Genomic DNA, 21,976 nt, shown 5'->3' on the forward strand with positions numbered 1-21,976 from the left:
CCACCGAAGCCTAAGAAGCTGAAGAAACCCAAGGCTTCGAAGCCTTCCACTGCACCAAAAGCTTCACGAGCGAAGCCTCTGGCCACTGCTCCTCTTGCACCGAGTGTGCAGTCTGAAGATCTCTCACGCATCTCCAAGTCCGAGAAGAAGAAGAAGCCCGTGCACACCACTGGTCAAGCAATGCCTCCTGCTGCTGTTCTAAGAAATGAGAACGACGCCATTGACCTGTCGAGTGACGACGATCTTGCTGATGATGCTCTAGAACTGCTGATAAAGAGCAAGCAAGAGGCGGAAATCTTCAATGATTTACCTCTCTTTGACGTGGAAGTGCTGAACAATTTCATCGATGAGTGGTTTGACACCCCCAATCTCAGCTTTGATGATCTGTAACTCCCTGTAGGCCTCAGCGTCTCCTTCCATGGCGCCATTGCTCCTGAGCTGGGTCTTGCTCAGAAAATCGTTGAAGTGAAGCACAAGATCGACTATGAAAAGGCTCAGTTCAAGAAGCATGTGGCCAAGCTCAGCGTGACAGACGTCCAAAACTTCAAGACTACGATGCATGAGCTCAAGGAAGCGTTTCACAAGAAACGTGATGAAGCCAAAGGTTCTCGAGAGCGAATGAAGCTTCTGGCTGCAAAGTGTGTTCAAGCTTACAATGAAGCTGAGAAGCGCAAGGCACTTGGGCGTCCTAGCATCGACCCCAAGATGGTTGCCAAGCAGAAGAAGCCTACTGTGGACCAAGCTGAACCATCCAGGCGGGAAGAACCTCGCATTGTCTTCCCCGCTAGTATGACAGGCGTGAAGCCTAAGGTCCCCACAGTGGCTTCAGAGTTCTAGAAAACCAGGGCAGCTGAAGCCAAAGCCAGAAAGCGCAAGACCAAGAACACCACTGACGATGCTCCACCCACCAAGAAGCGCAAGACCAAGAAGAAAGATCTGGCTGCTCCCACAGAGCCCCTTGTCGTCGAGCCAATTTCTGTTGCTCGTCCCGCATCTGCACAACAAGAGCGCCGTTTGATAGTTCATGAGCCTGCTTCCCTAGAGGCTCCTGAAGCTGAAGACATTCCATCTGTTGACCCCAGAATCCCCCCTGAAGAAGAAACACTAGTTACTCCCCCAACTCAAGTCACCACTCCGGTACTTGAAGATGGGCCCAACCTAGTCCATCTCCACAAGCGTCGCCAGCTTTCCGCAGGCTTCGTAAAGGACCAAGGCCACAAGTCACTCTTTCGAGTGTTCCAGCAGGAGAAGAGCGCCAATCAGTATCACGCCAGATATTTCCTGAAGCCTCTCCTACTGCGAACGTCCCCGAGTCTGAAGCCAAGGCGGCTGAAGATATTCCGGCTGCATCAGCCGATGACCAAGAAGAACATGTTGCTACACCCCCAACGAACCCTGAAGTTGTTCTCAAGGAGAACGTGTCCGACCCTCCAGCTACTCGAGTGGAGATTAACAACATTGAGGCGACCACCAACAACAACACTGAAGCCAATAACGTTGTCATGGCTGACGCTAATGTGGCGCCTGAAGTTAATGTGGTGCCTGGAGTGATTGCTCCTGAAGCCAATGCTGCACCTTATGCAAATCTACAGCCTGAAGTCAATGCCACTGCTCCTGTACCGCCTCCAAGGCCACACACAATCGAGCAAGCATATGATCATGGTCAGCTGGTCACTGTTAGATGGCCCATTCTGGTTCCTCCGCCTGATGCTGGTCCTCAATTTGACTACCATGTCGAGCACATGCCTCAGGTCTAGAAGCCTAAGCCAAGGTTGCCCAGGTTTCCAGGTACTGCCACTTCACCAGGGTCCTTCAATGCAAATGGCTTCATTGCGCACAACACTTTCTTTGATAGCGCCAAGAACCCCTACTCCAAGCCAAGAATATCATCTGATCGGTTCTGGAGCTATCAGCAGCGCAGTAACTATTCCTGTGTTCTCTATGATCAAGGTCGCATCTTCCCTCATATGCGTCTTGACTGTGAAGCCATTGCTGGATTGCCATGCCTTGAAGAAGCCCTTGACTGCTTCCGTGATGCTGGATTGCTGAACTTTGTGACTGATAAGGAGCATTGGAATGAAGAGCTTCTGCTGCAATTCTATGCCACCCTCCAAATTCGCGGCTACAACAGGGATCTGAAGACATGGGTCCTTGAGTGGATGACAGGAAACGTACACCATGAAGCTAAAGCTCTTGAAATTATTGAGCTCACTGGTCTGCCACTCCAGGTGAACTATATGAACCTGGTTGTCAGCTTCACCGCAATGCATTGGAGAGCATCTTTCAGAAGCCAGAGCCCAACATGAGCCAAATGCTGAGCATGATGAAGCCTCTGCCACACGACGCTGAATACCCAAGAGAGTTCTTTGTTGAAGACCTAGAGTATTTGCCCCGCACTATCTATCATATCATCAGGCGAACTCTATGGCCTGTCAAAGGACATTCTTCTGCAGCGAAGCTTGAAGGAGCAATGAAGACATTGGTCTTTTATATCTTCAATGGCATCAGCTTCAATGCTCAAGACTTCTTTATCACGCAATTGGCTGCATCAGGCTCTGATCTCTTTGGACTGAAATTCTATGTTCCATGGGTTATGCGCCTTATCAAGCTTCATTCTGCTGTCAACTATCAGCCTTCTGCTCGCAACCATCTGATATTTTTGCCAGAAGTTGATATGTCAGTTGAAGCCATATACCCAGAGCCTGCCAAGGAGCCTGTTTGTCTTCACAATGCTGATCACCAAAGCTTCACACAGCCCATTGAAGGAGTCTAGGCCGTCACTCGTGTTTATCCTTTGGCTGGCAATACATGCTTACCTCGCCGTGCTCAAATTGAAGCCACTGAGAGCACTATTGCTCAAAGGCCTCGGAAGCGATCTCGTGTTCTCAATGACCGAGAGCTTCTCGTTGCCCTACATCAGAAACAGGATAAGCATCACTACTAGCTGAAGCGGCAGATGCAAAGCCTCTTGGTGGACGTCAATCGAATTTGCAATCTTGCCACCAAGAATGCCTTTGTCACTCATGAAACCTGTCGGCAGTCATGGAAGAGTTTGACATTGCTGAGTGCTGAAGAAGATCTTCAAGACGATGGCTTCACTGAAAGATTCAAGTTTGACTCCACTCCTCCAAGGAATGCTGTCTTGCGTCGAACTCCCTCTCTTGAAGACTCTGACTATTCCTACTCAGCTGCAACGGTGAATGCCAGAGTCATAGATGACCAAGATGATGCTACCTCACCACCTCCTACTTCGACGCGTATCGACACTGCACCAAGTTCTTCTGCACCGCCAAACCCCGACGCCGACCCTGCATCTTCTCCTACTTCTTCTGGGAACGAGTAGAGGCTATATGTCTTCAAACCTTTTTGGTCCTTACTGACAAAAGGGGGAGAAGCATATGAGTTGATAGTCTTCAAGCGGGTCCATATGGGCGGTTGCTTTATATTTTGCCTAGTGTTTACAACTCTCGCTTTTGATACATTTGGTTTTTTGATTTGTAACACTTAAACTTGATGGTCGTCTGCTACATTTTCTGCTATTCTGTGATGCGATGATAAATTCCGCATGTGCTATGATAAATCCCACACTTAGTCATATTGCAGACGTCCATTTCTCATTATGCATGTCATTATCTTCGATATATCAAATCATGCATGATGATTGTCTTCATGATTTGAAGAGGATCTCCATAAGTACAACCTGCCATGTGCATTTGCATTCCAAAAGAAAATTACTTATATGCACATCTTCAGGGGGAGCCTTTTGCTACTTATGAAGACAATACCTTAATCCTTTACAATTTCACATACTTTTATCCCCGTTGAAAACTTCAACCAGTTTGTCATCAATCACCAAAAAGGGGGAGATTGTAAGTGCATCTAGTGCCACCCCTAGTTGGTTTTGGAGTATTGACGACAAACCTGGTTGAGGGACTAATGTGTTTGTGAGAATTGCAGGCTAACACAGGTAGTAGTCCCTCATTGATTCGGTTTACCTACCGGAGATGACCCCTAAAAATGTATGAAGACATTGAAGATAATGGTGGTATGTGAAGATATTCACATTGAAGACTATGACATGAGAAGACATCGCTTGAAGACTATGGAGCGCGAAGACTTAGTTGTTTCGTTGTTTCCTTTTCTTCTTTGTTGAGTCATAGGAACCACCGTACTATTAAGTGGGGTCCCAGTGAACAAAGTCAGAGTGACTGAAGTGATACTCAACCAGATCCTATGTCTTCGAGCGAAGACAATGAGAGCAAATCTTATCCAGAGCTGGATGAGTCAGCTTTACTTGTAGCCCAAGTCAAGTTGCCGCGTGTGTTTGAAATCTGACTATTGGAACACGTGTCAGTTCCTTAGTGACCCAGGGTCATTTCAGACAAATCAGGTCGGGTTGCCTAGTGGCTATAAATAGCCCACCCCCTACACCATAAATTGGTGGCTACTCAGAGTTAGTGCACGGCTTTTGTCGTTTGAGAGCAACCCACCTCCGAAGCTTTTGAGAGAGAGAAATCCTTGCGAGGACAAAGCCCAAACACCCAGAGCCAAAGAGTGTTAGGCATCACTGAAGTCTTTCTGTCCGCGTGACCTGAAGACTTGTTACACTTGAGGACTGTGAATCCTCCAGCCGGTTAGCGTCGCGTTCTGAGCATCCAAGAGTCATTGTGGATCGCCGGTGAACGAAGTTTGTGAAGGTTTGGAAGTCTACCTTGAAGACTTACCAGAGTGATTGGGCGAGGACTGGGTGTCCTTCGCTCAAGGGGAATAAGGTGAAGACATGGTCTTCTGAGTTGAATCTCAGCCTCCCTAACCAGACGTACAGTTGTCACAGCAACTGGAACTGGTCCAACAAATCATGTGTCCTCACCAAGTGACTGGTTCTATTCTCTCCCTCTCTTTACTTACAGTTTGTCTTCGTGAAGTCATTGCCTGCTTGCACTACCTGTTTGACTTCACTGTGTGACTACTATCATTGTTTGGCTTCATACTATCTTCCCTCCTGATCTTTACTACCTAGCTGCTATTAGTCTTCGTGCTTTCACTTCATTGCATACTTGACTATGGCTTGCTTAGTGTAGTCTACCTTCCGCTGCATATCAATAGGTTCATTTCTATTGTTTGTCTTCGAAACTCTCATGTTTTGAAGACATTCGTAAAAATCGCCTATTCACCCCCCTCTAGTCGATAACTAGCACTTTCATCCCCACAGAAGAAAGTTCATGGCAAAAAGATTGGAAGACAAGTTTCCACCTCTAATGATTTCAAATCCCACTTCCGGTGAGGAAACACAGAATTTGTATGACCAATTGCGCAGATGAGATACGTTAAAAAGCTTGGCAGAACCACCAAAGCAAGCTTGGATGATAAGGCTCACTGATTCAGGATTAAGCCGGATCATCGATCTGGTGAATTCCACCACGAGGAAGAACTTGGGAGATCTTGGCCCATCTTGGGCATTGACGGCTGCATTGCATTGCTTCTTGACGTACTCTTCGAATGCCTTTCCAAGGGAGAAATTTAGATCTGAGAGAGCCATGACAGAAGGTGGCCGACGGGATCAGAGCGATCACCGGCGGGAAGTGATGTAACACCCTGAGAATCATGCTACAGTAACCCCCTGTGATTAAGCTAATCATATTGCTAAACAGGGCTAGATCACATTTGAACCACACCCTTGTCAAACTCCTAGTTCAAACTTCAATTAAATTTAAAAGTGGAAAATAAAAGTTTTCAAAAATTCAAACAAAAATGTTCAGTGGGTTCTAAATAATACACTGGTAATTATGGTGGAGAAATCACATTTTTATAAAATGTCTAAATACTTTTAAATGAAATAAAACAAAGAAGGAAATAAACAAATAAGAGAAAACAGAAAACAAAACAGTCAAAAGAAAAAAAGAGCAGGCCTCCCCCCCCCACTGGACCCGCGGCCCAAACCCCCCCCCCCCGGCCCAGGCTGGGCCGCCACCCGCGCCCCGCGCCCCGGCCCAGCCCACCTCCCCCCGCGTCCCCTTCCTGTTCCCCCGACCGGGTCGGAACAGGGGAGCGTCGCCGCCGAACCCCCTCGCCGGCGGTGAACCCCGCGAGAGGATAAGGGCGCCAGCGGCCCCGCTCCCTCGGGCCTCTCTCCCACTCGCCCCCGCTCTCCCTCGGCCTCTGCGCCTTCTCCCCCGCCAGATCCCCCTCCCTCTCCCCTCCGTTCCCCTCTGCCCGAGAGCGCTCGCCGCCGTTCACCGTAGTTCCCGCGGCCACCGTGCCCAGATCGCCCCGACAACGTGCCCGAGCGAATCCCCGCCGTCGACTACGCCGACTGCGCCATCGGGAACGAGCCGAGCGTCACTGCATCGACCTCCCCGAGCTCGTCTTCCCCGCACGTCCGCCGTCGATCATCGCCGACTCCGGCTACCCCGCGCCCTCCCCGAGCTCGCTGCCTCCCCCTACAGCCGCGCGGTGAGCTCCTCTACCTCCTCCCCCTCTCCGCTAGCTCGCCCGCGCTCCGTAGCTGCCCCCCCCCCCCACGCGCGCCCGAACGCCGCGCCGGGAGGCTCGCCGCCGGCGGGTCTCCGGTGACCAAATGGTCACGGGCTCAAGCCCACAGCGCTCCCCACCGCACGTAGAAGCTCCCTAGCCCCTCCGCTTGCTCGACCGCCTGCCGTAGCCATGTCCCCGTCGAGCACCCGTGCGCGCCGCCGCCTCCGCCGCTCGCCGGCGCCGATTCCGGCTGAGTCCGGCGAAGCCCCGGCCACCCCTGGATGCGGCGCTGCGAGCTCTTTCGAATGGGCCTAGCCCCGTTCCTCCCCGAGCCCCGTAGCGCGATTCTGGCCAACTCCGGCGAGGGACCGCCGTGGTTTTGGTCGCCGGAGTTGCGCCGGCGCCGGCCACCGACGTGGCTGGCCTGGCCCACCCCCAGTGACCCTGCCAGTGGCCCCCACGGGCCCCAGTTGACTAGGTTGACCCAGTCAACTGCTGACTGGGCAGGCCCAGTCATTGACATGCGGGCCCCGCCGCAAAAATTAAAAAGAAAAGAAAAGAAAAAGAAAATGTTTTATAAATAAAAATAATTAGTTTAATTAATCTCTCACTGACAGGTGGGCCCAGTAGTTAATTAACTGAAAAACTAATTAGTTAATCCTCTGTTAACCCACTGTCTATGACAGGTGGGTCCCCCTTGTCAGTTTGACCAGTCAACCCGGACTGTTGACCGCTGATGTCACTCCTACGTCATGCTAACGTCATATCCCTTTTCTGTTAATTAAATAATTCCAGAAATTCAGATAAACTTTGAAAATTCATATCTTTTAAACCGTAACTCGGATGAAAATGTTTTCTATATGAAAGTTGCTCAGAACGACGAGACGAATCCGAATACGCAGTCCATTCATCCACCACACCTCCCTAACCTATCGAACTAGCAACTTTCCCCCTCCGGCCCGTCTGTCCGAAAACGCGAAACATCGGGAATACCTCCCGGATGTTCCCCCCCTTCCCCGGTACCACCTACTGTCGCATTAGGACACCCCTAGCACCGCTCATTGTCATGTCACGCATCATCATGCTTATGTTTGCATTGTATTTACTGTTTTCTTCCCCCTCTTCTCTCCGGTAGACTACGAGACCGACACTGCTGCTGCCCAGTTCGACTACGGAGTCGACGACCCCTCCTACTTGCCAGAGCAATCAGGCAAGCCCCCCCCTTGATCACCAGATATCGCCTACTCTACTCTCTACTACTTGCATTAGAGTAGTGTAGCATGTTACTACTTTCGATATCCTATTCTGATGCATAGCCTATCCTTGCTACTACTGTTGTTACCTTTACCTGCAATCCTCTCTGCTTAGTCTAGGATGCTAGATTTCCATCAGTGGCCCTACATTCTTGTCCGTCTGCTGTGCTATACTATCGGGCCGTGATCACCTGGGCGGTGAACACGGGCATATACTTATATACTATATACATGACACATGTGATGACTAAAGTCGGGTCGGCTCGTAGGAGTACCCGCAAGTGGATCTTTGTGGCGGAGCGACAGGGCAGGTTGAGACCGCCTAGGTGAGAGGTGGGCCTGGCCCTGGTCGGCGTTCGCGGATACTTAACACGCTTAACGAGATCTTGGTATTTGATCTGAGTCTGGCCATTTGGTCTATACGCACTAACCATCTACGTGGGAGTAGTTATGGGTATCCCGACGTCGTGGTATCAGCCGAAGCTCTTTTGACGTCAGCGACTGAGTGGCGCGCGCCGGATTGGACTGGAACGCCACTAGGCTAGGTCTGCTTCCGGCCGCGTACGCAACGTGCAGGTGTGCATAGGGCGATGGGCCCAGACCCCTGCGCGCATAGGTTTAGACCGGCGTGCTGGCCTCTCGGTTGAGCCTAGGTGGGGCTGCGACGTGTTGATCTTACGAGGCCGGGCATGGCCCAGAAAAGTGTGTCCGGCCAAATGGGATCGAGCGTGTTGGGTTATGTGGTGCACCCCTGCAGGGAAGTTTATCTATTCGAATAGCCGTGTCCCTCGGTAAAAGGACGACCCGGAGTTGTACCTTGAGCTTATGACAACTAGAACTGGATACTGAATAAAATACACCCTTCCAAGTGCCAGATACAACCCGGTGATCGCTCTCTAACAGGGCGACGAGGAGGGGATTGCCGGGTAGGTTTATGCTATGCGATGCTACTTGGAGGACTTCAATCTTCTCTCTTCTACATGCTGCAAGATGGAGATGTCCAGAAGCGTAGTCTTCGCCAGGGCTAGCTATCCCCCTCTTATTCCGGCATTCTGCAGTTTAGTCCACTGATATGCCTCTTTACACATATACCCATGCATATGTAGTGTAGCTCCTTGCTTGCGAGTACTTTGGATGAGTACTCACGGTTGCTTTTCTCCCTCCTTTCCCCTTTCTATACCGGATTGTCGCAACAAGATGCTGGAGTTCAGGAGCCAGACGCCACCGTCGACGACGACACCTACGACACTGGAGGTGCCTACTACTACGTGCAGGCCGCTGACGACGACCAAGAGTAGTTAGGAGGTCCCAGGCAGGAGGCCTTGCCTTTTCGATCGTTGCTACTTTTGTGCTAGCCTTCTTAAGGCAAACTTGTTTAACTTATGTCTGTACTCAGATATTGTTGCTTCCGCTGACTCGTCTATGATCGAGCACTTGTATTCGAGCCCTCGAGGCCCCTGGCTTGTATTATAATGCTTGTATGACTTATTTATGTTGTAGAGTTGTGTTGTGATATCTTCCCGTGAGTCCCTGATCGTGATCGTACACATTTGCGTGCATGATTAGTGTACGGTCAAATCGGGGGCGTCACAAGTTGGTATCAGAGCCGACTGCCTGTAGGAACCCCCCTTCCACCCTCCTTGGCCGAAGTCGAGTCTAGACATTGCAAAACTTTTACTAACATGGCTGTGCGGCTTACGGGCCCACGTCGCCATTGGGTGGTACTAGGATCTTTTACTCCCCGACCTTTACTCTGGGACTATGAGCTCTCTTCTATTCGGGTTAAACGAGTTTACTAACTCTAACACTAGGATCCCGTGACCGCGTTCACCCCTAAGATGGATAAGCCATAGTTGTTTCTTAGAATAGTATTTTGAACAATTCACACACTGTCATTTGACTCCTTTGAAACGTCTTTGCTTTCAGATGGAACCCACGAGGCAGGTTGTTCACCACACGATGGCCATTGGTGCCTCGGGATCACCTGCGGTGCTAGCTGAGATGATGACCTATCTGGGTTATCGCTGGCACCCTGAGTTCACCGTCTACGAGGAGTTCCAGGACTTTAACCAGGAGCAGTACCGTGCCATCGTCCACCTCTACTCTCGGGAGTACGACGCCACCACTGTGCTGCACACCGCACATGGTGTTGGTGTGACCATCGATATGGCTGTCCACGATGCAGCCTATGCTGCTCTGACACGTCTTCGTGGAGAGTATCGGGAGTTGGACACCTCCCCTTTCAGGCACATTGCTATCGCCTCTGATGTTGGTGCGGAGGGATACTATACTGCTGCCTACTCCACTGTCACCCGGGAGCCCTTCTACCATCAGCACCTGGTTCTGCATGCTGATGGGCTGGATCGAGCTAACCGAGCTCTTCGCCACGAGATGTACACCACCCGTCAGCACCTTTACCGTGCTCTGACGCTGCTGCACCCCTTTGTCCGGTCTGGACAGGTACCGCGCGCTGCGATCTACCCAGCCAGGACCGTGATGCCCCACGGTGTCGGTTGGCCAGAGGTGGGAGGCTACTCTCCCGCACTTGGTTCTCTTCTGCCACCTGAGCGTCGGACTCTACACCTGAGTATCCGCGGGCCCCAGTCTGCTGACGTGGAGGACTATCCGTTGCCTCACTACCAGCTGTCGGGCTACGATTACCTCCACAGTACCTCTTGGGACTGATGTAGGCTTGATTGTAGTATTAGTTTCAGTCGCCGCGAGCCTGTGTGCCGCCTATGATGTTTTAGTCTATGTACTGAACTCTGTGTACTGAACTCTATGCATGACCCCTTTTATAAGCTATGCCGACTACTATGTGGTAGCTATCGTGCTCCTTTCGTTATGCATGTTTCATCATAAATGATTCTTGTCATTGCAAATTTTCTCAATGCTGAACTACCACTGTTATATATTAGCAGGATGGTTAGACCAGGTGGTCGTGGTCGTGGTGGCGATGCCCCACCACCACCTGAGTACATGGCTGGTATGATCCAATAGTTTGAACTGAACCGCCAATTCATGGAAAATATGATGGCTCAGTTTCCTCGCCCCAATATGAACCAACAGCCAGCCCAAGTGACTCTTCAAGATTTCATACGCCTCAACCCAACCATCTACCGCAGCTCAACTCAGCCTCTGGATGCTGATGACTGGCTCCGTGACATCACCTATGAGTTGGAGTCTGCTGATGTAGCCCCTGCCAGCTATGTCAATTTTGCTTCCTTCTTCTTGAAGGGACCCGCAGCTCAATGGTGGGACAGCCACAGGCGTACTCTGCCAGCTGGAACAATCATCACCTGGCCAGACTTCCAAGCTGCTTTTCGTGCCCGCTTCATTCCTCAGGGAGTCATGGACCGGAAGAAGCGTGAGTTCCGCAACCTCACCCAAGGCAACAAAACTGTCGAAGCTTATCAGCGGGAGTTTCTGGACTTGTCCCGCTATGCTGAAGAAGACATTGCAACTGATGCACGCAGACAGGAGAAGTTCCGTGATGGCCTTCAAGCTGACATCAAGCTCGCACTTCTAGTGCATGACTTTGCTGATTTCGCCACCTTGGTGAACAAGGCCATCAATGTCGAAACTGGTCTGCAGGAATACCAGAGCTCTAACAGGCGCAACCGTGACCCGGGCTCATCTTCGGGCCCGCCCTCACAGAAGCGTAAGATATGGATCCCGAACAGCATGTATCGTCCAAATGCTTCTGCCCCAAAGCAGACCTATGCTGCCCCTCGTCTGCCTACACCACCGTCCAGGCAGTCAAGACTTCCAGCTCCACCATCCCAAGCTCCTGTTACCACTCCGAATAATGGCTTGTGCTTCAGGTGTGGTCAACCAGGGCACCGTGCTAAAGAATGCAACCAGAACCAGAATCAACTGGCCCTTCCAGCAACTGGCCGTGGTAACAATCAGCCCCGCAACAACAATGCTAAGTCTTATGGTCGTGCTCATGCCAACCACGTTGATCTCAACGAAGCTCAAGACCAGCCTGCTACTGTGATGGGTACACTCCTCGTAAATTCAGTACCAGCATCCGTTTTATTTGATACAGGTGCATCGCATTCATTCATGTCAGAAGATTTTGCATACAAGCACGACGTTAAATGTGAGGAGATGAACACCTCTGTATTGGTCAAAACCCCCGTGGGACAGTGTCAAACCTCCTTGGTTGGCATCGATGTCCCCGTGGAAATCGAAGGGCTGGAATTCTATGCCTCTCCCATTATCCTGAAGACGTCTAACATCGATCTCATTTTGGGTATGGATTGGTTGAAAGCGCATACTGCCTCTATAGTTTGCGCCACTAAAACCGTCCATCTGCTACACCCTTCGGATGAAATAATTGCTTACCAAGCTCATCTGGTGCAAAATGCCGAGGCAAGGCTCTATGCATTGAATGCATTGAACGCTGCACCACTCGAGGGCATTGAAAACATCCCCGTCGTGCGTGAATTCCTCGACGTCTTCCCTGAAGAGCTTCCAGGGATTCCCCCTGCTAGAGCTGTCGAATTCATCATCGACTTGAAACCAGGCACCACTCCTATAGCCAAGCGACCCTACAAAATGCCGCCGCATGAACTCCTTGAGCTTAAGGAGGAAATCGACAAATCTCTTCGCAAAGGATTCATTCGCCCAAGTTGCTCTCCTTGGGGAGCACCTTCTCTCTTCGTTAAGAAGAAGGATGGGACAAACCGGTTAGTTCAAGACTACCGTCCTATAAACCAAGCTACCATTCAGAATAAATACCCTCTTCCTCGGATCAATGATCTGTATGATCAACTGGCGGGTTCGTCAGTGTTCTCTAAGCTCGACTTGAGGTTGGGCTATCACCAGATCCGTGTTCGCGAATAGGATATCCCAAAGACCGCCTTCGTGACTCGCTATGGTTCATACGAGTACACCGTCATGTCTTTCGGTTTAACCAATGCTCCAGCCACCTTCTCTCGTCTGATGAACTACATATTCATGGATTACCTCGACAAGTTCGTCGTGGTTTATCCGGATGATATCCTAATATTTTCCAAGAACGAAGAAGAACGTGCTGAACATCTTCGTCTTGTGCTGGAAAAGCTACGAGAACATCAACTATATGCCAAGTTCTCTAAATGTGAATTTTGGCTACCCGAAGTAACCTATCTCGGGCATGTCATCTCTAAGGATGGTATTGCCGTCAACCCCGAGCGAGTTCAGGCTATTCTTGATTGGACTCCTCCCAAGAACGTTAAGCAAGTCAGAAGTTTTCTCGGTCTCGCCAGCTATTGCCGTCGATTTGTCGAGAACTTCTCCAAGATCGCCAGGCCTCTGACTAACCTGTTACATAAGGGCGTCAAGTTCCAATGGACAGACAAATGTCAGGAAAGTTTCCAAGCACTCAAAGACAAGTTGACTTCTGCTCCAGTTCTAGCTCCACCTGAAACTAAGAAGGACTTTGTCATTTACAGCGACGCTTCCCGTCAAGGATTAGGCTGTGTCCTAATGCAAGACCGCAAAGTGATTGCTTATGCCTCTCGACAATTGCGCCCTCACGAAGAGAACTACCCAGTTCACGACCTCGAACTTGCTGCTGTCATTCATGCGCTGAAGCAGTGGCGACATTACCTTCTCGGTAATCGTTGCGAGATCTTCACTGACCACCAAAGTCTGAAGTATCTGTTTACTCAGCCAGATCTGAACCTCCGTCAACAGAGATGGATGGAGCTCGTTGCAGACTTTGACTTGGGTATTTCCTATACTCCAGGCAAGGCTAATGTAATGGCTGATGCCTTGAGCCGCAAGTCTTACTGCAACCACCTCCAGGTTCATAAAGTTCAGCCCTCACTTGTTGAAGAATTCAGGAAGCTGAACCTCCATATTGTTCCTCCGGGTGCACTCGCTCCCCCTCCTAAGGAGTTCCGCAAGATGAACCTCCGTGTTGTTCCCCAGGGTTCCCTCAATACCCTGGTCGTCGAACCAGATCTCCTGGACTCCATCAAGAGAATACAGGGGTATGACTCTGAAGCCCACAAGATTAAGCGCTACCTCGCAGAAGGAAAGCCCTCATTCTTCACCATTTCTGAAGATGGCGCCCTATACTTCAAGGGCCGCCTAGTGGTGCCATGTGCAGAGAAAAACCTGGATATGACACAGGAAGTTATGAAAGAAGCTCATGATACGCCTCTGTGTATCCATCCTGGTAGTACAAAGATGTATCAAGATATCCGTCAGAGATTCTGGTGGACTAATATGAAGCAAGACATTGCTGGTTATGTTGCTGAGTGTGACGTTTGCCGTCGTATCAAAGCAGAACATCAAAGGCCTGCTGGAACTCTGCAACCTATCTCTATTCCTGAATGGAAATGGGACCATGTTGAGATGGACTTCGTCACTGGATTTCCCAAATCGCAGAAAGGTAATGATGCTATTCTTGTCGTCATTGACCGGCTTTCCAAAGTTGCACATTTCCTGGCAGTCAAAGAAACGATCACTGCTAGCCAGTTGGCAACGCTCTATATGTCCAGGATTGTTTCGCTCCACGGTATTCCATTGGTTATCAGTTCAGACCGTGGTAGCTTATTCACTTCAAGATTCTGGGCAAGTTTCCAAGAAGCAATGGGAACTCATCTGTCATTCAGTACTGCGTTTCATCCTCAATCGCAAGGACAAGTTGAACGCGTCAATCAAATCCTCGAAGACATGCTTCGAGCTTGCGTTATTTCCTTCGGCAAGAAATGGGAGGAATCTCTCCCGTATGCTGAGTTTTCCTATAATAATAGCTATCAAGCTAGTCTGAAGATGGCCCCCTTCGAGGTGTTATATGGACGAAAGTGCCGAACCCCTCTGAACTGGTCAGAAACTGGGGAACGTCCACTCTTCGGTCCGGATATTATCCAAGATGCCGAAGAACAAGTCCGCATTATTCGCGAGAATCTCAAGACTGCTCAGTCACGTCAGAAGAGTCAGTATGACCGTCATCATAAAGACATGGTCTATCAACCTGGCGAAAAGGCTTATCTTCGAGTCACACCTATGAAGGGTGCTCACCGCTTCGGGATCAAGGGCAAACTAGCTCCTCGCTATATTGGCCCATTCACTATTCTCGAAAGGCGTGGAAAAGTGGCATACCAACTGGAACTACCGCCGAACCTTTCTCAGGTTCACGATGTGTTTCATGTGTCACAGCTCCGCCGTGGCTTCAAGGATCCAATCCGAGCGGTGGATCACGAAGTGCTCGAATTGCAGCAAGACCTCTCCTATAAGGAGCATCCGGTCCGCATTCTCGACCAAGCTGAACGCCGCACACGTCAGAAGGCGATCAAGTTTCTCAAAGTCCAGTGGTCGCACCATTCTGAAGATGAGGCCACTTGGGAACGAGAGGATCGTCTGCGCGAAGAATACCCCGCACTGTTTCCTTCTACCTCCTAAATCTCGGGACGAGATTTCTTGTAGTGGAGGAGATTTGTAACACCCTGAGAATCATGCTACAGTAACCCCCTGTGATTAAGCTAATCATATTGCTAAACAGGGCTAGATCACATTTGAACCACACCCTTGTCAAACTCCTAGTTCAAACTTCAATTAAATTTAAAAGTGGAAAATAAAAGTTTTCAAAAATTCAAACAAAAATGTTCAGTGGGTTCTAAATAATACACTGGTAATTATGGTGGAGAAATCACATTTTTATAAAATGTCTAAATACTTTTAAATGAAATAAAACAAAAAAGGAAATAAACAAATAAGAGAAAACAGAAAACAAAACAGTCAAAAGAAAAAAAGAGCAGGCCTCCCCCCCACTGGACCCGCGGCCCAAAGCCCCCCCCGGCCCAGGCTGGGCCGCCACCCGCGCCCCGCGCCCCGGCCCAGCCCACCTCCCCCCGCGTCCCCTTCCTGTTCCCCCGACCGGGTCGGAACAGGGGAGCGTCGCCGCCGAACCCCCTCGCCGGCGGTGAACCCCGCGAGAGGATAAGGGCGCCAGCGGCCCCGCTCCCTCGGGCCTCTCTCCCACTCGCCCCCGCTCTCCCTCGGCCTCTGCGCCTTCTCCCCCGCCAGATCCCCCTCCCTCTCCCCTCCGTTCCCCTCTGCCCGAGAGCGCTCGCCGCCGTTCACCGTAGTTCCCGCGGCCACCGTGCCCAGATCGCCCCGACGACGTGCCCGAGCGACTCCCCGCCGTCGACTACGCCGACTGCGCCATCGGGAACGAGCCGAGCGTCACTGCATCGACCTCCCCGAGCTCGTCTTCCCCGCACGTCCGCCGTCGATCATCGCCGACTCCGGCTACCCCGCGCCCTCCCCGAGCTCGCTGCCTCCCCCTACAGCCGCACGGTGAGCTCCTCTACCTCCTCCCCCTCTCCGCTAGCTCGCCCGCGCTCCGTAGCTGCCCCCCCCCCCACGCGCGCCCGAACGCCGCGCCGCGAGGCTCGCCGCCGGCGGGTCTCCGGTGACCAAATGGTCACGGGCTCAAGCCCACAGCGCTCCCCACCGCACGTAGAAGCTCCCCAGCCCCTCCGCTTGCTCGACCGCCTGCCGTAGCCATGTCCCCGTCGAGCACCCGTGCGCGCCGCCGCCTCCGCCGCTCGCCGGCGCCGATTCCGGCCGAGTCCGGCGAAGCCCCGGCCACCCCTGGATGCGGCGCTGCGAGCTCTTTCGAATGGGCCTAGCCCCGTTCCTCCCCGAGCCCCGTAGCGCGATTCCGGCCAACTCCGGCGAGGGACCGCCGTGGTTTTGGTCGCCGGAGTTGCGCCGGCGCCGGCCGCCGACGTGGCTGGCCTGGCCCACCCCCAGTGACCCTGCCAGTGGCCCCCACGGGCCCCAGTTGACTGGGTTGACCCAGTCAACTGCTGACTGGGCAGGCCCAGTCACTGACATGCGGGCCCCGCCGCAAAAATTAAAAAAAAAGAAAAGAAAAAGAAAATGTTTTATAAATAAAAATAATTAGTTTAATTAATCTCTCACTGACAGGTGGGCCCAGTAGTTAATTAACTGAAAAACTAATTAGTTAATCCTCTGTTAACCCACTGTCTATGACAGGTGGGTCCCCCTTGTCAGTTTGACCAGTCAACCCGGACTGTTGACCGCTGATGTCACTCCTACGTCATGCTGACGTCATATCCCTTTTCTGTTAATTAATTAAATCCAGAAATTCAGATAAACTTTGAAAATTCATATCTTTTAAACCGTAACTCGGATGAAAATGTTTTCTATATGAAAGTTGCTCAGAACGACGAGACGAATCCGAATACGCAGTCCATTCATCCACCACACCTCCCTAACCTATCGAACTAGCAACTTTCCCCCTCCGGCCCGTCTGTCCGAAAACGCGAAACATCGGGAATACCTCCCGGATGTTCCCCCCTTCCCCGGTACCACCTACTGTCGCGTTAGGACACCCCTAGCACCGCTCATTGTCATGTCACGCATCGTCATGCTTATGTTTGCATTGTATTTACTGTTTTCTTCCCCCTCTTCTCTCCGGTAGACTACGAGACCGACACTGCTGCTGCCCAGTTCGACTACGGAGTCGACGACCCCTCCTACTTGCTAGAGCAATCAGGCAAGCCCCCCCCTTGATCACCAGATATCGCCTACTCTACTCTCTACTACTTGCATTAGAGTAGTGTAGCATGTTACTACTTTCGATATCCTATTCTGATGCATAGCCTATCCTTGCTACTACTGTTGTTACCTTTACCTGCAATCCTCTCTGCTTAGTCTAGGATGCTAGATTTCCATCAGTGGCCCTACATTCTTGTCCGTCTGCTGTGCTATACTATCGGGCCGTGATCACCTGGGCGGTGAACACGGGCATATACTTATATACTATATACATGACACATGTGATGACTAAAGTCGGGTTGGCTCGTAGGAGTACCCGCAAGTGGATCTTTGTGGCGGAGCGACAGGGCAGGTTGAGACCGCCTAGGTGAGAGGTGGGCCTGGCCCTGGTCGGCGTTTGCGGATACTTAACGCGCTTAACGAGATCTTGGTATTTGATCTGAGTCTGGCCATTTGGTCTATACGCACTAACCATCTACGTGGGAGTAGTTATGGGTATCCCGACGTCGTGGTATCAGCCGAAGTTCTTTTGACGTCAGCGACCGAGTGGCGCGCGCCGGATTGGACTGGAACGCCACTAGGCTAGGTCTGCTTCCGGCCGCGTACGCAACGTGCAGGTGTGCATAGGGCGATGGGCCCAGACCCCTGCGCGCATAGGTTTAGACCGGCGTGCTGGCCTCTCGGTTGAGCCTAGGTGGGGCTGCGACGTGTTGATCTTACGAGGCCGGGCATGGCCCAGAAAAGTGTGTCCAGCCAAATGGGATCGAGCGTGTTGGGTTATGTGGTGCACCCCTGCAGGGAAGTTTATCTATTCGAATAGCCGTGTCCCTCGGTAAAAGGACGACCCGGAGTTGTACCTTGAGCTTATGACAACTAGAACTGGATACTGAATAAAATACACCCTTCCAAGTGCCAGATACAACCCGGTGATCGCTCTCTAACAGGGCGACGAGGAGGGGATTGCCGGGTAGGTTTATGCTATGCGATGCTACTTGGAGGACTTCAATCTTCTCTCTTCTACATGCTGCAAGATGGAGATGTCCAGAAGCGTAGTCTTCGCCAGGGCTAGCTATCCCCCTCTTATTCCGGCATTCTGCAGTTCAGTCCACTGATATGCCTCTTTACACATATACCCATGCATATGTAGTGTAGCTCCTTGCTTGCGAGTACTTTGGATGAGTACTCACGGTTGCTTTTCTCCCTCCTTTCCCCTTTCTATACCGGATTGTCGCAACCAGATGCTGGAGTTCAGGAGCCAGACGCCACCGTCGACGACGACACCTACGACACTGGAGGTGCCTACTACTACGTGCAGGCCGCTGACGACGACCAGGAGTAGTTAGGAGGTCCCAGGCAGGAGGCCTTGCCTTTTCGATCGTTGCTACTTTTGTGCTAGCCTTCTTAAGGCAAACTTGTTTAACTTATGTCTGTACTCAGATATTGTTGCTTCCGCTGACTCGTCTATGATCGAGCACTTGTATTCGAGCCCTCGAGGCCCCTGGCTTGTATTATAATGCTTGTATGACTTATTTATGTTGTAGAGTTGTGTTGTGATATCTTCCCGTGAGTCCCTGATCGTGATCGTACACATTTGCGTGCATGATTAGTGTACGGTCAAATCGGGGGCGTCACAAGTGATCACCGGTGCCGGAGTGGCCACCGGTGAGGCTTGGTGGCGGCCGGGGCCGGAGTGGCCACCGGCGGGGGCGCAGGGGCGGAGGCTAGCTAGACGGGCGCAAGGGGCGCAGGGGCATAGCTAGCATATAGGAAGGAGGTTGCACAGGAAGAAACAGATGAGAGGAGACATTAGGTTTCTCTCCAAATATCCCGGGCGCTCCGGATTACCAAGTGAATGTGGTTCCCAAGTCTTCAACTCTACTGATAAATTATCTAGCATATGCCGAACGGACGGAGTAAGATCCCGAGGCTTCCCAAGTCTCGTGCACCGAATCTAGACTGACTCGCGAAGGGGAGATCGTGTCCCACAATGCTGAGTACTCTGCCAGCTTCACGGCCTCCAGATTTGGCCCCAAATCCAACGGCCATGCCCGGTACATCATGTCATGAACTGTCCTGGTAGTCCGCACCCGTGGTGTGATCCTCTTGTAAAGGCGTGGGGCGAATTCCTGGGTCTGAAATCCGTGCAACCACGTGTCTTCCCGAAAGAACGAGGATCTACCATCCCCCACATCCACGAAAACTACTGCGAGATACTCCCCCAAGGTCGAACACTGTCAGTTCCCCGAAGCCATAGCTAACACACACCAAAAGCCATGTTCAACCATCTGAAATTAGGGTGTCCAAGCCCGCCATGTCCATTTGGGCAATTTTTCAACCATCTACGAAACATGTGCATCTACGAAATCTTCATGATTCTAAACAAGCCTATAATGGACAAAATTTCTGTCCCTTACCACAATTAACTTACTATATTTGATAATCTTACATGGGTGTTCACTCAACTTGGGCGAAAAAATCAATTTGATCGATCATCGGACTTAGAGATACATTGTTGACGGTCACTACTCACTAAGGTGGTTTTATTGAACAGAACTTGGTATTTTTGTTTGAAGATGAACTCCACCAACAACTATTATATGGTAGACACGACTCGCGTTGAACTACTAAAATAAGTACGTCATTTGGTGCAACACACGAGCAATTAATTAGTACACTAATAAAGGCAAGACATAATCCAGGAGGCTATCTCATCTGCCCGCGTGTTAATAAGGAACTGATTAATACATGAAGATATAATAGGGAAAAATTAATTCTAAAACATTTACCAGCGCATCGATAAGGAAAGGATAAATACGTGAAGATATAATGGGCAAAAATTGATTCTAAAGTATTTGCCAGCGCGTTGATAAGGAAAGGATAAGTACATGAAGATATAATGGGCGAAAATTGATTTAAAGTATTTGCCAGCACGTTAATACAGGAAATAATAAAATGACATTAATCCATTCTCCTATCTCTATCTATATAAACACTAGCACGCCCTGTTCCGGTGACATCGTCGCTACAGAAGGACACCAACGGTACAAAGAAAAGGATCACCAACATGACGCGCACCAGAGACAACACTGCAGTTCTGTGCTTGATGGCTCTCCTGGCCATGTCTACCACCATCATTTCCTGCCATGCAGAAGGTACGTACTCCCTATTTTCACAAATGTAACATGCCTTATACATATTCTTATATAGACTACATACAAACCGAAATGAGTGAACAAACACAGTAAAATACATTCATATACATTTAAATCAGAAAAAAAAGTCACTAGAACATCCTATAATAGTGAAGGGGGTGACTAATTGTTTATTCAGGCAAAGTCCCCAGTTGATTTATTTTGCGTTATATATCGAGTATTATGTGCTGACTGGGTCGTGCATGCGTATAAATAGGTACCACCAAGATGTGTGTACGGGCGAAAACCTGCGCGCCCACGCCGCCACCAAACTACGACGGAGTGTGCAAGCTTTACTGCAGAACTCAGGGTTACGACATGGATGCAAGCTATTGCACGGCAGAGCATGGTGGCACGTGCTGCTGCGTGAGGAAATAACTTGTTGAGAATTGAGATGAGGTTGGGATGCATCACACTTGTATTCATCCACAAAGGGTAATAATATATAGAGTACATCATTTTTTTAAACGAAGACGCTAGGGGCGTCCGGCTTTAAATTAATAAAGCTCTCAACGTAGACAGCGTACCAACCTTGTCATCTTACAAGACCACGGAAGCTCAGGCCAAACTGACACGGAAAGTTTAGGGTTTTAGTGGCCAAAAGAGTGCGAGTGAAGAATTACATGGCTCGAGGCCAGATCATTGAGCACGTAGGCTCGCACACAAACCAAAAGGGCCACTTCAAGACGGGGAAGTGGCGGCTGGCTCCCTAGCCAAAACATACACCTGGCGCAGATGGTCTTGAGCTTGCTTCATCTTCTCAGCATCCCTGCGCCTCGCCAACGGACTCCACTGCTGCAGGAATAAGTTGCATTTGTAGATTATGTTCGCCGGATGAGTCGGGAAGATCCCCTCAATCCTAGTTTGTTCGTAGTAAGCCATAATGCCCAGAACAGTGCCCCAACACAACTCCACAGCACGCGTTTGTTGCTCCCTTGGGAGGAGTCGAGGATGGACGTAAGATCATTGGAAGACCGCGGATCCCAAGAAACGGCAGCCGCGGTCCGGACCGCGCTCCAGGCAAAAAGGGCCATCGGGCACCGAAAGAAAACGTGGTTCGCGTCCTCGGCAATGTTACAAATCGCACACGTGCCGGTTGCCGGACCTTGCCATTTGGCCACATTTTCAGAGGTGGGTAGTCTGTTCCTGAACAGCTGCGAGAAAAACACCTTGATTTTCAGCGGGAGGCGCGCGTTCCACAGCCCCTTAGGCATCGGAAGGGACGGACCGAGAACTTGCCGGACGTGGTGACAGCCCAAGTCACCGAGTCCGCGGACGTGGACAGCTCCACCGGGCTGATAAGCACGAGCAGCGTTGCTAGGTTCGCTTGTTCTTGCCCATTGAGGTCCCGACGAAAGTGGATCGTTGGGGGGGGGGGGGGGGGGGGACGTGGCAAGGGCCGAGGCCACGGATTGGTTCGGGTTGACGGCCAAAGCGTAAAGGTCCTGGAATTCCGACCAGATAGGTTGGGATCCGACCCAATAATCAAGCCAGAACCTGGCCGATCTACCGTCGCCGATGATGAACTTG

The 21,976-nt window shown here is 50.8% G+C and overlaps 1 long non-coding RNA gene across 1 annotated transcript; it reads left to right on the forward strand.

Annotated features, from left to right (window-relative positions):
• Nucleotides 1–19,764: 19,764 nt before the first annotated feature.
• Nucleotides 19,765–20,972, forward strand: LOC120967391 (uncharacterized). The gene is made up of 2 exons (XR_005761188.3): nucleotides 19,765–20,407; nucleotides 20,664–20,972. It is a non-coding gene; the product is annotated as an uncharacterized lncRNA (long non-coding RNA).
• The last annotated feature ends 1,004 nt before the right edge of the window (nucleotides 20,973–21,976 follow it).

This window comes from Aegilops tauschii, chromosome 6 (genome assembly GCF_002575655.3).
Source record: "Aegilops tauschii subsp. strangulata cultivar AL8/78 chromosome 6, Aet v6.0, whole genome shotgun sequence".
Classification (NCBI taxonomy): Eukaryota; Viridiplantae; Streptophyta; class Magnoliopsida; order Poales; family Poaceae; genus Aegilops; species Aegilops tauschii.